The sequence below is a fragment of the Pinus tabuliformis genome, chromosome 7 (genome assembly GCF_031772625.1).
Source record: "Pinus tabuliformis cultivar Carrire ecotype Pingquan chromosome 7, CPIR1, whole genome shotgun sequence".
Lineage (NCBI taxonomy): Eukaryota > Viridiplantae > Streptophyta > Pinopsida > Pinales > Pinaceae > Pinus > Pinus tabuliformis.
Genome location: NC_142293.1, coordinates 1,348,876,828 through 1,348,893,531, shown reverse-complemented (window position 1 = coordinate 1,348,893,531; position 16,704 = coordinate 1,348,876,828). Strand labels below are relative to the sequence as shown.

General features: G+C 33.3%; 1 pseudogene; it reads left to right on the top strand.

Moving 5' to 3' along the window:
• Positions 1-13,169: 13,169 nt before the first annotated feature.
• LOC149252552 (KH domain-containing protein At4g18375-like) lies at positions 13,170-15,142 on the top strand (annotated as a pseudogene).
• Positions 15,143-16,704: the final 1,562 nt, after the last annotated feature.

Sequence of the window (16,704 nt, the reverse complement as noted above, 5' to 3'; positions counted from 1 at the left end):
TACTTCCTTTCCAAGAAAACTTATATAATATTCAATCTTTTACCGCATGTATTAGCATATTTTCTTTACCAAGAAAAAATAAAATGCTCATCTTTTACCGCATGCATTAACATGTCATCTTTCTAAGAGCAAACAGATTGTTTGTTTGATATGTAATATCTAAGACTACAATGGAACTTACATACGGTAGATGCGACAAAGAGAGTAGTATTATTTGAATATCGACTCAAACATTACAGACCTGTAGGGAGCTGAGTAGATTTACCTGGTTATACAAAATTTACCAGACAGTGCTTATCCTCGACTCAAGATGGGATTCTTATGAAAAATCTGTGCGAAGCAAAATGTCACAGCATGAAGAATCAAGCCATTGCGCTGATGAACCCGAAAAGGAAACCAAACTCAGGCAAGCTGGTAGTATTCCTAATAGGGTTAGCCAGCGCCCTTGTCTTCCAAAAAATAACTACCAGGTTAAGCAGAAACAGGGCCAGGATGGAAACCCTCGTAAAGAATCAACCCGAGGAAGACATAAACCAATTCCGCGTGCTAAAAGCGGATAACAAGAGGGCCGGGAAAACTCTGCTATTAAACATTAAAACCCTAACCTCAACCTTAACATGTACACGCATACAACAGTGAAGCAAATACCCTTCAAACAATAATGAAATTCATTGTGAAAGCAAAGAAACGAAATAGCGACTAGCTGTACACAAAATTCTTCAGTCAAAGCTTTCCATTGAATAAATTATAAGAAAGTAACATACTGCAGAGCCAAAGAACGATTGAACACGTTAAAATAATTACAGATAATACATCCTATGCGTAAATCCGAAAGTGAACTTTCATAGAAATTATCAATATAACATGGCGTCAAGAAACACATGAAAAAGCCGAGCTCAAATGATATTCCTGGTTTTTCCACGAACGCCATGATCGCATCCCCCCTTCAATTACACAAATGTGTATATAACTAAAACCTTCATTCCATTGATTCTCATCCTCGATCCGTTTAATGGATGTCAAGAATTAGTTTTCATAACTGATTTGTAACTTTTTATTTATTTATTTATTTTACCATGAGTTATTTTGGGGATGTTACACCAAGCCAGACACCAAATCAATGTATGAGACCACTTTGTTTGTGGGACAAGGGATTTGACTCCTAAGTCTAAGAAGGCATACATACTCTACCACCCCCAGTTTTGAACCTGTGACCTCCTTGGAGGTAAGACATGCTCTCACACACACACACACACACACACACACACACACACATATATATTCTAAGTTGATGACAATTTTGCCTTGAAAATATAGATTTTCATGTTTTTAAAAAAATCAATTGAAATTTTTCAAAATCCAAGTTATAGTTGTCAAATTATTGAATTTCTATTTTTATAAAAAATTTGCAAAATAAAAAAAGCATTTGTTTTTGGTGAAAAAATTACTATCCCAACGTAATTGTTATTTCATTAAATTTATATATTAATTATTTTTATAATTAATAATATTATCAATAATTAAAATAAAATTATAATTTATTTAATTTTTATGAATTTTCTAACTTTAACAACATAAAATGTATTATAAAATAAATATTCCAATATTTATCATAAAGTAATATCTATCAATATCTATTAATCATTTATTTATATAACTAAACTAATTTAATTATTAAATATTATAAAATTCTACCTACTAATATATATAGCTTATAATCAAATTATAAATTTTTTTCCATCTATATATTAAATTATATACGTTTTCACATCCAAACCTTATAATCATATTATAAGTTTTTTATATATTAAATCGCATTTAAATTAGATAGTGTTTGCATCGGGTCAGACTTAGTGTGGTGAAATCAATTTTTTTTAATAAATGTTAACCTAATATTTTTGGAGGCGAAGTTGCCACATATGCAACTGTTCCTATTTCTATAGTTTCTTCGTACTTGGGGATTTGACGGCGACAATTTTACCCGCAGCTGCGCCCCTTCCACCTACTTTTTGCAACGGATTTTTTTTAATCACAGTCCATACGGTCGATATGCCTTCGGGAATGGGCCATCATTTCACCTTTGACTCTGTCGGCAGGGTAAGAAATTCAAATTGTATTTGTGAAGATGGTTCCTGCAACTCTAATGTGAAGATGGGTCCGCTTTCACCGTACTCTATTACTTTGCTCGACATCCAGCATTTATGAGGTCTGAATGGACTAACGATAATAACGCCATCATTAACTTGTCAAGATGAGATATGCCCTTAATTTAATGGAACCTTATAAATATTAATTAATTTTGATGTTGTGTTATAAATAAATTATATAATAATGTAACAAGTAATAGTTTTTTTGATGTTTGTTGTAAATAAATTATATAATAGTGTAATAATTAATAGTTTTTTATTGGGGTGTAGAATAGACGTGATGGGTGTGTTGTTAAGTTATTTGGTGATGTGAAGTTTAATAATTCGGATGACTAATCATGTTAAAAGTTGGTATCAACCATGTTAAAAGTCCATGTAACCTGAACCAAGTACTATTCTCAACTTAATTTTACATAAAATACCTTTCACATCATAAACGAAACCTAATGTAACTTTTAAAAAAGCTTAAACAACTAAATTTAAAAATAAATATAAAATGATAATATTAATGAAAATATTAAAAAAGATAATTCATTTAATTTTAAAATTTTAACCCCAGAAAATTATTAATGATTTTATAAATATTTTTAATTTTAAATAATAAAAAATAAAATAATAATATTTATATACTATTTCACGTTCAAGTTCGAATTCCAGTTGGGCAATGATTAAGTCTGTACTCGAATTCAAATTTTTTACGAAGTTCTTATGAGGTTGGGCATCAAGTGGAATTATACATATTTTTCTATATATATATAAAATAGAAAGAATCTAAATTAATCAATAAATATATAAGCAAAAATTTTAGTTGGTAAACATATATGAATAATTTAATATAGTAGCATTTAATTATTAATGATATTAGTTAAATATAAATATACACACTAGTAGTTTGCAAATACAAAAGGAAATGATATAATTTTTAATTTTTAAAATTTAAAAGAATGTCTATAATTAAGTAAGAAATACTTGTATACTCTAAAAAAATCACAAAATTAGAACAAAATCAAAATTTAAACATACAAATTACAATACAACTATATTGCAAAATCATGGAGAACATATTCAAGTTACAAAATTTGAAAAAGGAAGTCAATAATGTTAAGTAGTTATAATCCATAAGTGCAAATCTCAATTTTTTAATCAAATTCAGCTCTAGGTTCGACTTGAGGTTCAAATTCGATTAGGTTTTAATTTGATCAGGTTTGACTTGAGGTTTGAATTCGATTAGGTTCGAATTTGATCAATTTCAACCTTCAAGTTCGGATTTTTGGTTTGGAAATCCTTAACAAATCTGATTTTTTTTTTTGGCCTTTGCCAAATTTCGAAACTCAAGGTTGAAATTTGGCAAACCCTGTGATAATGTTTATATAAAATTAAATAAATAAATTACCATATGCAATATGATAGATTTCAAAATCAAATAATGACACTTCCTACAATCTCCCTTTGATTATGAAGGATAACATTCTTCCTTACAATCTCCTTATCATCATGAAGGGTAACAATAGCCAACAAAAACAAAAGCAGTGGATTAATGATCCACACACTTGGCAACAAGGTTTAAGCATGGTTCTTGTAAGGAATAATATGACCTTTTCCGTGAAGCTAGTCTAAGACTATAGTTTCACAACCTCCACCACAATGAATCATAGTTTTGGAGGTAACATATGTGGTACTTGTCATGGCATGGATACTGAAAATGTTGGGGAAGGTTCCAATTTTAAAAAGGTTAGAGTAAGAAAGCTTACAATTATAAGGTATTTTGGTTTATTCCTCATTTAGAATCTTTTATTTGGTTATTGTTGTTTCTTGTATCATTAAGTGTTGAGAAATATGACATATTTTATGCTTATCTTAAGGTCACCGTCTTTAATTTTTTATGCATGTCCAGAAAATGGATTCAATCCTAGCTTATCTTAAGGTCTTAGTCTTTAATCTTTCATTTATGTAGATTATAGTCTTATTGTGGTACTTTTTTTGCTAGTTTATCTTAAATCTCTGGCTCCTCAACTAGTTTTTGATTTGAATAGTTCCCTTGTGGTACATGCTTGAAGCCTTTCCAATAGTCAAGAGGAAAAATATCATTCCTAACCCTCTTCTCTATTCGGGTAGCCTTCTGGTTTATATCAACTCTCTAGTGTCTAACCCATCTTTGGTAGAAACCTAGCTTATTTGTTTCTCCTCTGTGGTTGTCTAGCTCTTAGCATTACTAGAGACCTTCAAAATTTCAAAGGAGTTTCCAGTTTTGCCCTCACAAGGTTTTTCAAAGTTGTACCCTTTCTTCATTCCATCATGCAGCAAATGAACATCTACTCACGCCAATGAGGCTGAAGTAGTAGCTGGAAACCTCCTCGTCATCTTTACAAAGCGCAAAATTGTTAGCTGTGGCCTTTTGGGAAAACAATCCACATGATATTTGCAAAAAACGTCATAATTTTGAATAACAAGCCACATATAAAGAAAATATTTCCTTTTGTTGTTGAAGTTGAAGAAAGTGTAGGAACTTGGATACTAAGTACACAAAGAAAATGACATATATTCAATCATAGGCTTATACTCATACATAAAACTATCACTGAGAAGACGCTTGTGGAATGGTTAAAAGATCAATAATAAACCATACTTATAATTAATGGTGTATAATTGTTATTAATGAAACTTAATTATAAAATTTCTATAATGAAAAAAGAGATAGCAACTTGAAATTTTCCAAGTCTAAAAAAACACAAACAAATAATGATAAAGAAAAGATCTTATATTTTCATTATGAAATGATATAAATATCTATTAAATTTTACCAAAATTAATTATATATATATAAATAGATAAATATATAGAGGTTGAGATAGTTTAAGGATTGCATCAGATTTGGCAATTCGTAGATATTTAAAGGATCTTGTCCAGCTTTGACTAGACTTGGTAATCATGTTCTCAACCTTTTATAATGTTTCATAGGCCTCCATTCACCCTTTTAATTTCTTGTATTGATATTTTTTTTCCTCATGGCATTGAAGTTTTTAACAAAGTAAGATGCATTTTACTACCATATAGCAATGAATTGTTCCGCGGCATAAATTTACTACGATTTATGAACGAGATTGTGAGAGTTCGAATTATATTTGGTAAAGTATGAATTATATTTCTTATATATTTACGATAACCTGCAGCGTAAGATTTGATTTTGTAAATTAAATTTTATATGGTAATTTTTGGTTTTTTAAATTGAAAATGACAATATTTGGGTATATAATTAGTGCATTTAAATAAATGAAATGATTAATAAATGTTGATAAAAATTAATTAATTATTTATAATAAGTACCAAAAGTTTATTTTATTATAAATTTCATATTATAATTTTTTTTTTTATAAAATTTAATTAAATTGTAATTTTATTTTAAATTATTATTATTATTAATTATAATACAAATTTAATATATAAGTTGAGCGTATATACTTTTAAACAAATATGGAACAACATTTTTAACTATGGATATTATACCTCAATTTTACTCTCGAAATTTTTAATTTTTAAAGAGTTTTTCTTACAACATTATGGGCCAATACCATGCTCTATTGCACCAAGGGGTGCTCTCGAGCCAGTATTAAAGACATGTTGTAATGTCCTATCGTGTTTAACTCTGAAGCTAGGAAGCTTAGAGAAGGATCAAATCTCCTTTTACTCTAAAAGGGGTTTACACCTCTAGAGATTTGATCCTTCTCTACATTTGATAGATCCAGAGTTAATATTGATGTAGGGTGGTCCATACCACACCCCCAAGAGACATAAATCATTTCATAAGACATTTGGTCATATGAATTTTTCTTTCTAATTAATCAATATATTTAAAAAGGGAAAATGGGCATAACTATTTTGGAGTTAAATCTAAACCTTTAATACTAATGCGACTATTTTAGAATATTGAGTGGAGGCTAAATCCATTCCATCCCCATTGTTGATAGTTAAATTAAAATTCTAAAATCCATATTTCAAAATAAACATGTCAATTAACATAACTAATTTAGAATAATATTTCATACTTGTGTATTATAAATTTTCTAGTAAACACAACATTTACTTTGCAATTATAAATTTCGAATAAAAGTAATACTATTCAGTCTTTGACAGAGAATTAAGCATCTCATAAACTTTAATAATGATGTATGTAATTTTTTTCTTATAAATTGTAGCAAAAATACAACCCAAGAATTGTGGTAAAATGTTGATATTTAATAAACCCATCACCTTCCATACTAAAAATTAAAATTCAAAATACGATAATAATTATGTATAAATATTAGCTCATGGGGGTAGAATAGATGGTGAAAGCGTGTACTGTGAAATCACTCGAAAATTTGAAGGTTTCTAGTTCGAAAATCAATGGGAAAAAATTCAGTCATGCTGAGGGCTAGTGTGGCCCAAGAAGGATGTGAACTCTAGGTAATTTTAATGACTTAGACTTAGATGCCCTTCAGGTCACGATTTCTGAAGCCAAATGTTAAGACTGTAATCATCTTTGGAGGACAGAACATGAACAACTTGAAAAACAAGAAAAAAGTATGTATACATATTTTCTTCCTCATTCAATTCAAAATCTAATAATAACCATAAAGTCCGAATACAATAATAAGCATATGTACTAAAAACTTTGAGGTTTAAAAAAGATTGATATATTTAATATTAAAATTTAACTATTGCGCCCGCTAACCCATTATGTAAGAGATGTTGTAATGTCCTCTTATGTTATGTTATTTAAAAATTTTGACCAAGACAAATTACATAAAAATTAAAAAACAATAAAATAAATAATTAATAATTAAAATAAAACTGAGGTAAAATAGTCCATTTACAATTGGTGTTTTTTGGGTTGTTATTCCAATGACATCATTGTGTAAGATATATAGTTTGGATCATCTTACTTCTAGATCTAAGAAGCTAGAGGGATAAAATCTCTTTTCATTCTAAAAGAGATTGTTATGAAACCAGCTCACAAAAAGATAGAAAACAGAGATCAACACCTTAGAATTTAGCCTCTTCGAGGGAGCAACCTCCTTTACATTACACAAATGAACAATTCTTGGATGATACAAATGAAAAGACCTCCTTTCTATATATAGGAGTTTAAGGGGTCATAACATAATCAGAGCCGACATAACAATAATAATGTAATGGCACAATAATAACAATAGTGGGCTTCTATGTGGCACAATAGTAACAATATGGGCACAACCTGGGTACATCAATATAATAAGTGGGTTGTATTAATAACAATAAGGGGTTACACTAGTAGTATAGGGGCTTAACATGCCCCTCTCCTTCAAAAAGCGTTGTCCTCAACGCTTGAATAGTTCTTGATGCTTCTGTATAAAATTCTTGTCCTCCTATGTGGAATCTTCAGTGGGTAAGTTCTTCCACTTGATGAGATACTCTGAAATTGATCGATTTCGTAGCTGTCGGGTTCTTGTTTCTGTGATTGCTCTAGGTTCCAATATGATTTTTCCTTCCTCTTCAATTTCTGGCAATATTGTTTGAATTGGGATCTTTTGGAACTTTTGAATAAGTGGCCATACTTCTTCGTCCTTGTTCCATTCATCCCTTGCTTCGTTTATCCAATCTGGTTGGATAATAGAAATAGCACAAAACAATGCTTCCACATCCTCATCCTTGAAGAGTCTTCCCATTCGGTAAGGTCGCCATTTTTAAGTGCATGTAGTATTGCCAACATTTCCTTCTCATAAATAGCTTGCTTGAGATGTAGCAATAAAAATACCCAATCACCTACATCAAAACATTTTTCACTACGATGTTGATCTACCTATTGTTTCGTTTGATTTTGCGCCGAAGTGGCATTATCCTTTAAAAGTTGGAGAACTTGTTGTTGATGCTCAATGTGATCTTTCTTTGCTTGAACCTTTTTCTTCTTGATATGTCCTTCTATCTCTAGAGTTTGAGGAGTGGTAATTTCTTCCAATCCTTTACAAGATATGGTCAGATTCATTTCTTGATGCTCGATTTGATCTTTCACTTCTTGAACATTTTTCTTCTTGATATGTCCTTCTATCTTGATAGTTTGAGGAGTGGTAATTTCGACCAATGAACTACAAGATATGGTTGGATTCATTTCTTCTTTCTCGATGTGATATTTCACTTCTTGCACCTTTTTCTTCTTGATATGTCCTTCTATCTTGAGAGTTTGAGGAGTGGTAATTCTTGCCAATGCTTTACAAGATATGGTCTGATTCATTTCTTCTTTCTCTGGGGTGGGGTCCTGGCGTATATCCTCTTCTTTTGATGTTTCTTGATCCTTTTCTTCCTCCTCTTCATATTCTATGTAAAATAATTTCTTCTCAGCACACTTATGACCTTTAGTGCATTTGCTATCACAATTGTAACAAAGCCCTTTTTCTCTTTTTTCTTCCAATTGTTGTGGTGTAACCCTTGTAGGTGGTGGAAGGCTGGGGGAAAAAACACTTCCATCTTTATAGTTGTGAGGGGTATGATTCCTGGTTTCCATAATTTTGCTTTCCACTATGTCACAAAGCCCTTTTACTCTTTCCAATTGTTGTGGTGTTGCTCTAAAGAAGGTGTTGCTCTTTGTATACTCATAATGTGCTATCATTTCCTCCGTGAAAATTGACCACGTAACAAGCTGTTTACGAGAACAAAGCCCTTCATACCATAAAAATTGATCTGGTTCTAAATATGAAGATGCAATACATACCTTTTTGTAACAGTGGTACACCATGTAGATCAAAATATTGCTCCATCTGAAGTATCCAATTTACCAGATCCTTGCCATCAAACTTCCTCATCTTGCTTTTTCTTGATTTTAGGAGCTCGATCTTAAAATGACTGTAACTTTGTACTTTTGGATCTTTAAGTTCTAAAATTGCGACTTGTAGTAGCCCTCTATGTCCTCTTTCCAATGCCACCAGTCTGATCCAAATTGGATTCTCCAAGGACGAGTTATGCCAAATCTCCCACAGTGACCTGATTATAGACTGGTTCAATGGAGCGAACTTGTACGACATGCCACGTGTCCCTGTTTCAACCCTTGGATCTGAAAAATATATAAAAGAAACTACAGTATGTCCTCTTTCTGTACGTTCTTACGAAATTTCAATCTGATTCTCAGAGAGGAAGTTATGATGATTTTCCCCAGGTCCCCTGTTTGGAATGTAATTCAGGAGTCTGCAAAAAGACCAACTTCCTCAGATCATATCTCTGCAAATATAGCGCGAAAAGCTCTGAAATTCAGATCCGAGGTTCAGCGTAATTTCTTCTCAAATGGGTTTTTTTAGCTTCTAAAACGTAACAAAAAAAAGTTATAGAGAAAATGCCACGATGACCTATTTGGAGCAGCGAAACCCTAGAATCCAAAGCTTTGATACCAAATGTTATGAAACCAGCTCAAGAAAGGATAGAAAAGATAGATCAATGCCTTAGAATTCAGCCTCTTCGAGGGGGAAACCTCCTTTACATTACATAAATGAACAATTCTTGGATGATACAAATGAAAAGACCTCCTTTCTATATATAGGAGTCTAAGGGGTCATAACATAATCAGAGCCGACATAACAATAATAATGTAAGGGCACAATAATAACAATAGTGGGCTTCTATGTGGCACAATAGTAACAATATGGGCACAACATGGGTACATCAATATAATAAGTGGGTTGTACTAATAACAATAATGGGTTACACTAGTAGTATAGGGGCCTAACAGAGATTTGCAACTTAAGAGATTTGATCTCTCTCATAGTTTGTTAATCCAAAATTATGATTGATCTAGGATATTTTTTTCGCCTTGGAAAATTCGTAATTTTATTCATAAGACAAAATTACATGTTGTAGATGCTGAAGAGCATATGCATATGGTTTGTTCATGTTTTCACATGAAACAAACAAACAAAAATAAAAAAAAAAAATTATAACTACTATTCTTTTCTCCGTTTCTTTTTTTCCACCTTTCACCAACGTCCAGTGTCGGGAGTGGCCTTTACAATGGAAAGTTCATTTTCACTTGTATGAGTGGGAGTGTCTTTGTTAGAATCGAATCCTTCTGATCCATGAGTTCTCTTGATGCCGATGATTTCCATTCCTGTTAGTTAAGATGCTTGCTGTTGCAGAGGGTTGCTGGGGACTTCCTCCTCCTTTAGTGTGTTGTTCTGGTCCTTTTCAACCTCCATTTCTACTTTGTATGTTGTTGTTTCTGCTTTTTCTACTTCTTCCTCCAAGGGGGCTATATATTGCCATCCTTTTGGTTGTTTCTGTTGCTTCTTGTTCCATTTGGGAGTTTGTTTTTCTTTAGGACAGGCACTGTGGAGGTGTCCTGTTTATAGACATCCACAACATCAAAAGGTTGTATTTTCATAGTCTAGTGGTTGTGTCCACTGTGTACTATTGAAGTTCAAGTTTATGCTTTCTGGCAGTCCCTCACTGAGATCTACCTCAACACATATCCTAGCAAAAGTAAATATCACCCTTGTAAGTCTGTCCTCATCGATCATTGGGAATTTTCCCACTGCATTCCCTATGGCGATTAATACATTGTGATGCTAGAAGTGTAAGGGGAGGTTATGCAACCCGACCCAAACTGGCATCTTTGATGCCACCATTGTGTTGGAGTTGAATTCCAGAAACCAAGGCGTCATAAATATTCCTGTATTGCCCCAAAACCATGGTCCTTTATTAAGGATATGTTTCCTTTCCTGTACTATTCTGAATCTAACTATAAAAAGCCCTTTGGGGCATAAGTATATTTCACAGTCTGGTGACCAGGCATCATAAATCCATTGGTGTAAAACATCAGATTTAGGTCAAAACCCATTAATATGCATATAATTGATTTGGAATAGAGATTTGTGCACAAGTCGTTTACCTCAGGCATTGCGATGGTGAGAGCAGGATTCTTAGATTTGTGTTCTAAAATGTAGGGCCCTGGAATCTCGAGCAGTGTTGTTGGTTTGGTTTGTGCTTCCTCCTTACCTTTGACTGCATCCTTAAAGGATCCTATGCTTTTTGAGCTAGTTCTAGCACATCCACCCCACAGACACAGGGTAATTATGATGGTTGAGTCTGTGGTGATGCCATAATCCTGGAGTGTGAGGTTGTCCTGTAAACTATGGCCTAAGTAGATCAGATTTTGCCAGCATGATGGTATATCAAGGTGGTTCTGGATTTTATATCTTAGCTCCTGTATCCTCCTCCCCTTCTAGCTCCTCCAGCAAATAGTCTTGCCTTCCAATGTTTTAATGAAGATTGGTATAAGATCCTCCTCATTTGAGTCTGGGACTGTTTGAGGATGGGCTCGCTTTGTTGCCCATATGCCCAGATATGATAGATATAAGCATATTGATGCTCGGTCTAGTTCCCTCTTTGCCAGATCTTGTTCTCAATGTGGTGATAGGTCTGTTTAAGGCGCACCCAGACTTGTGCCCCATATCTTCTCCTACGCTGTCATGATCATCATAGAGGGCTCCCCTTTCCCTCTTGTTGCAAGGTCTACTAGCTAGTGGTAAACAAAGGAGATTGGTTTGTAGACGGCCATATTTGGCCAACATATGAGTCGATTTGCCTTCTGGCTACCCACATCGTTTTTCCTTTGGCCTGATCTGTAAGGTGCGCCACAAATCAGATGGGGGGAGGTCCTCCGTGACCATTGTGGAGGTCATTCTACCACTAGGGTTTCGTACCCTGTTTTCCGGTACCAGCAAGCGGTTGCCTGCCTTCCTACATCGTTGTGCACAACTACCATTTTTACATGAATGCCCTTAATGCCCAAGACTGTAGGCTGGAAAACGTCCTCAGTCGACTCTATTAGAAAAAATGCAATAGCACATAATAAACCCAACGATTTCCATGGTGTAGGCTAGTCCTGATATAGAGAATTGATTAATTCCTCTAACTCTCCGTCGTTCTTATTCGTTTTTGCGGGCTCGAAGATGCCTGTCGACCGTTTGCAGAGGGAGGCCTGGAGGAGCGAGCCATTCCAATCTGCTAAGATAAGTGAGACCAGGTATGTTTCATAGCCTGGGTTGCATAATGTTGCGGAAACGAGGTCGTCCAATTTCTCGGTGACTTGTTTGGTTTCTGAAGACTAGTAAACCCTAACTGCACATGCCATTTCCTGATCCTGTTCAAAAGCCCTATGGATCTAGGATATATATATATATATATATATAATATAATATAATATAATATAATAACAATTATGTCCATATTTTTTTTATGGAAAGTTGATATATTAGTCGTTTTTTTTTAATTACGTCGTAAGGCATTTGCCTTTGAGAATAACTCCCCTAGTTTCCACTATGTACTAGTTTGCACCATTTGATGGAATGTTAGATGATTGAAGATTTTTAGGTTGTCACATTAGTAGTTAATAGTTAAAAGAAAACTAATAGGTAGGGGATGTAATGGGCACATTTAAAAATTAATCAATTGACTGCTTCTTGCTTAATGATTTATTGATGGCTTAATGAAAAGACTTATTCCCTTCTTAGTTATCCAGAAAAGGGCTTATCTAGCAAAGATTGGTCTATTTGTTCATCATTTATTCCAAACCCTAGTTCTTACGGTAAAGCTTCCAATCAAGGGCTAATCAATGTATTAATTTTTGGATTTTAATTCGGAGAGAGACTAAGGTTGCTTAGTTATTCTTTTTCTTGTTTTTATTTTTTCGGTAAATTTCATTGTTAAATCTTGTTCAGGTTTGCGATCAAAATCGCAAACCAACCCAAATCCTTTCCGTCAGTTGAAAATATATGAAATAGATTTAAACCTTCACAATATTATAATCATAATAACAGTCATCATGGTGAACTATTTCAATTGATACTGGGAGGTTGTGGTTTCTTGTTTGAGTTCAACCACGAAGGAGAGTCAAGAAGGAGATTAGGGTTTAAGTCCACAAACACTAAAGTGATTTTCCTTCTGTATTATTATTCAATAGCTCACCTATCATTACTAGGTGTGTTCCATTAAAATCAGAGATTTGTGATAGCATTATCTGCCATGGTTGGTTTGCACTTTGCCACAGGAAAGTGAACATGCCTGGAAAATGATCTTATAAATATCAAAAACATAAATAAGTGGCGAAACTCTAAAATTCCTAGAGAGAAATCTTGGCTTGTCGCTGATAGTACTATGCATCACATATTGTGCCCTGATAATGTGATTGGAAATGTTATAGGAAAGGGGGTAAAGTAATAATATCTCTGAGACAAGTAATAAGATCTCTGAGACAAGAGACACATTCAAAGATTAGAGTTACAAATGTTGTTCTTGACGTTGATGAGCATGTGATAGTAGTCTTCATCGCACCTCCCAACAAGGAAAAGGCGAAGGATAATGAGGATGGGGATGAAAACAAACCTATTTTTCTTGCCCAGGATGCTCTTCTTAGAGTCAATTTTGTTATTGTTAAAGATAAAGATAATGACATTGATAGAAAGGGGCAACATAATGCTCGATTTCTAGTTGCTAACAACCATATTGAAAGTTTGATTGGAAAAGGTGGAAATAACATTCAAAAGACATGAACCAAATCTATTCCACAAATTTAGATACCCTGAAAAGATGATTTTCCCGACTGTGATTTTAGTTTTGATGAAATCGTTGTGATATCTGGAGATGCAACAAATGCAAAGAAAACATTGTATGTTGTTTCAACCTTTCTTTATAAACAACCATTAAAGGAGAAAATTCCTGGAGTATTAACTTACCTGCAACAGACCAAAGTTTAGTCATTCCTTCTAGGGTGCCTGCATTTCCTCCAACAGATTATGTTCCACATGGATATTCACTGTTTGCACATCAAAATTTAGGTGATCCAATTCTTGGTAATGCCTCCCATTTATCAAGAGGATATGGAAGTGAAGCTTGAAGTACATGGACTCTTAGTAATGCTACTCTACCTATTATTCCAAAAATTGGGAATTTTGCTACTAAGAAAATTTCTAAGGAGTTTCCTACTCAAGTACTATGTCGAAGTGATAAAATTGGAGGGGTGATTGATAAGGGTGGAAATACTATCAAAACCATGAGGAAGGATCCAGGAAAAAATATTAAAGTTTAAGATGAAAAAGTAGAGTCAGATGAATGTGTGATTGTAGCTTTTGCGACAAAGTTGGTTGATGATCTTGTTTCACCTACTCTTGAGGTCATTCTCCAATTACAAGGAAAGACTAGTGGAAACAATGATAAATCTGGTGCCATTTATATGATGATTGTTGTTCCTTGTAAGCATATTGGTTTTCTCCTAGGTAAAGGTGGAAACATCATTAGCGAGATGTACAAACAAACTCGATCAAATATTTGTATATTTCGAAAAGTTGAGCGACGAAAATGTGCCTCTAAAAATGAGGAGCTAGTTCAGGTTAATGGAGATCCCAGTGTGTCAAGAGATATAGTCATCAAAATTTTAAAAAGGTTAAAGAAGAATATTTTCAGAGATAAGGATGGTGCTAGAAACACTGATGACATGCTTCCTTTGTCTAGTCTATCTGTAACTAGTGTTTTATTTCTCTTTCATCAAGCCATGCCACAAGGAAATTTTATATATGATCTCCATGGCGAATGATTATGTGTAGATTAGTTGTTGGATTAAGTAGTCTTGGAGGACTGTAGGTTGGGAGGGGAATCTATTCATATTTTCAACCATATGTAGCAGCGTATGCTCCAATGAAGATATTTGGTATTGGGTTGCTGGTGGTCATATGAACAACTCAATTGGAACAAGTTATGAGATGGGTATACCCAACAATGCAGTTAGTTCAGTGCTTGGGAGAGGTAGTAGAAATATTTCACACATATGTGAGATATCTAGAGCTTCTGTAAAGTTGCGTGACCCAATTACTGGTGCTTCCAAACATGTTATTGAAATATCATGCACCCTTGAACAGCCTCATGCATCCCAAAGCTTGATACAAGCTTATATGGTGACTGGTCAAATCCAACAGTCTCGTGTGACTTCTCAGGCATATTAGCCCTTCTTTATTGGCTCATTTACGCATTCGCAATCTTTGGAGCCTCAACCCAAATTTAAAGAACGAATGACACTACTACATTGAGGGTACTTTTAAGAGAAGAGATTTAGTTTGTCTTAAAAACTCACTTTTTATTTTAGTTATTTTACATTAAAATTTAATATCAACTGAATTGTCTTAAATATAAAATTTAAGACAAAAATAGTTTGAGACAAATATATTTTAAGACAAAAAATTATATTTAAGACAAAACTTTAAATTTAAGACAAAAATATTTTAAGTCAAAACTTTATATTTAAGACAAGACAGTTTAAGAAAAAATATTTTAAGACAATCTTTATATTTAAGACTAACAATTTGAGGCAAAAATATTTTAAGAAAAAAAACAGTTAAAGACAAAATTATTTTAAGACAAAACTAGTTTAAGACAAAAGTATTTTAAGATAAAACTTTATATTGAAGACAATGGCCACTTAAGACGAAAATCGTTTAAGACAATTAACAACTAGGACTAAAACATATCAATTTAAGACAATATTATCTAGCAACTGCAAAATTGACTCTGATAGTGCGCCCTAAGTTCAGTAATGTGCATGCTACTACTGTTTCACACCTATATCAATGTTTCTATTTCACTCACCATTCATGTTAAACTTATATAAAGTCAAATATTTGTTGGAATCTTCATTTTGTGGGGGCAGTCGACTCTAAAGAATGTGGAAACTTTTCCTGGCAATATTTCTTTGACATCAATTCATCTTATGTCCCTTCGATCTCTGCTGATACGACTAGAGACAACTTTCCTTTTGTTGCATTCAACACTACTACATGGAGGGGGCTTTTAAGGCTTTTTAAGACAAAAGATATCTTTTGTCTTAAAATATATGAAAGGATAATGAATGATTTCTAGTCTTCAATGAAAGTGCCTCCATTGCTCCTCTCATGAAGCACACCTCTATAAATGTTGGAATAATATAAGATCTTATATCTTTCAATGAAGGCACTTTCCGTGAAGGATTTGAAACATATGAAAGGATAATGAATGATTTCTAGCCTTCCCCATGATGGCATATGATCCAATTTTGATCTTCGATCCATCTTCAGCCCCCCAACAGATAAACCCCAACATCTAGTATAGAGTGCGTTGAAAAGTGTAACTAGGTTTGGTCTTCATAATGACAAGTGTAAATATGATTTTATGTAATTGATGTAAAGAATAAAATAAAATTAATTTTGTAATGCTTGAATCATGGGTTTCATGATCAAGGAATTTTATTTTAGTTAAGGTTCCCATTTTGAGCCTTTAGATTTGTCATGAAGTCATAATAGTCTATTCAATCAATTTTATGTATGGAAGACCCTTCTTGGGCATGTTACAAATATATGTGAGTCATTTAAAGATTCAAAGAGACGCTCCAAGATCAAACTCAAGAATCTCCTTCAAGTTGGCCTTAAATGAAATTATGTAGCTTGACCAAATGACATGTCGGCTAACACACAACTCAAGTCGGCCAATTTTCATGGGAAAACCACTATAAATAGGGCATCTTGACTTCATTTCA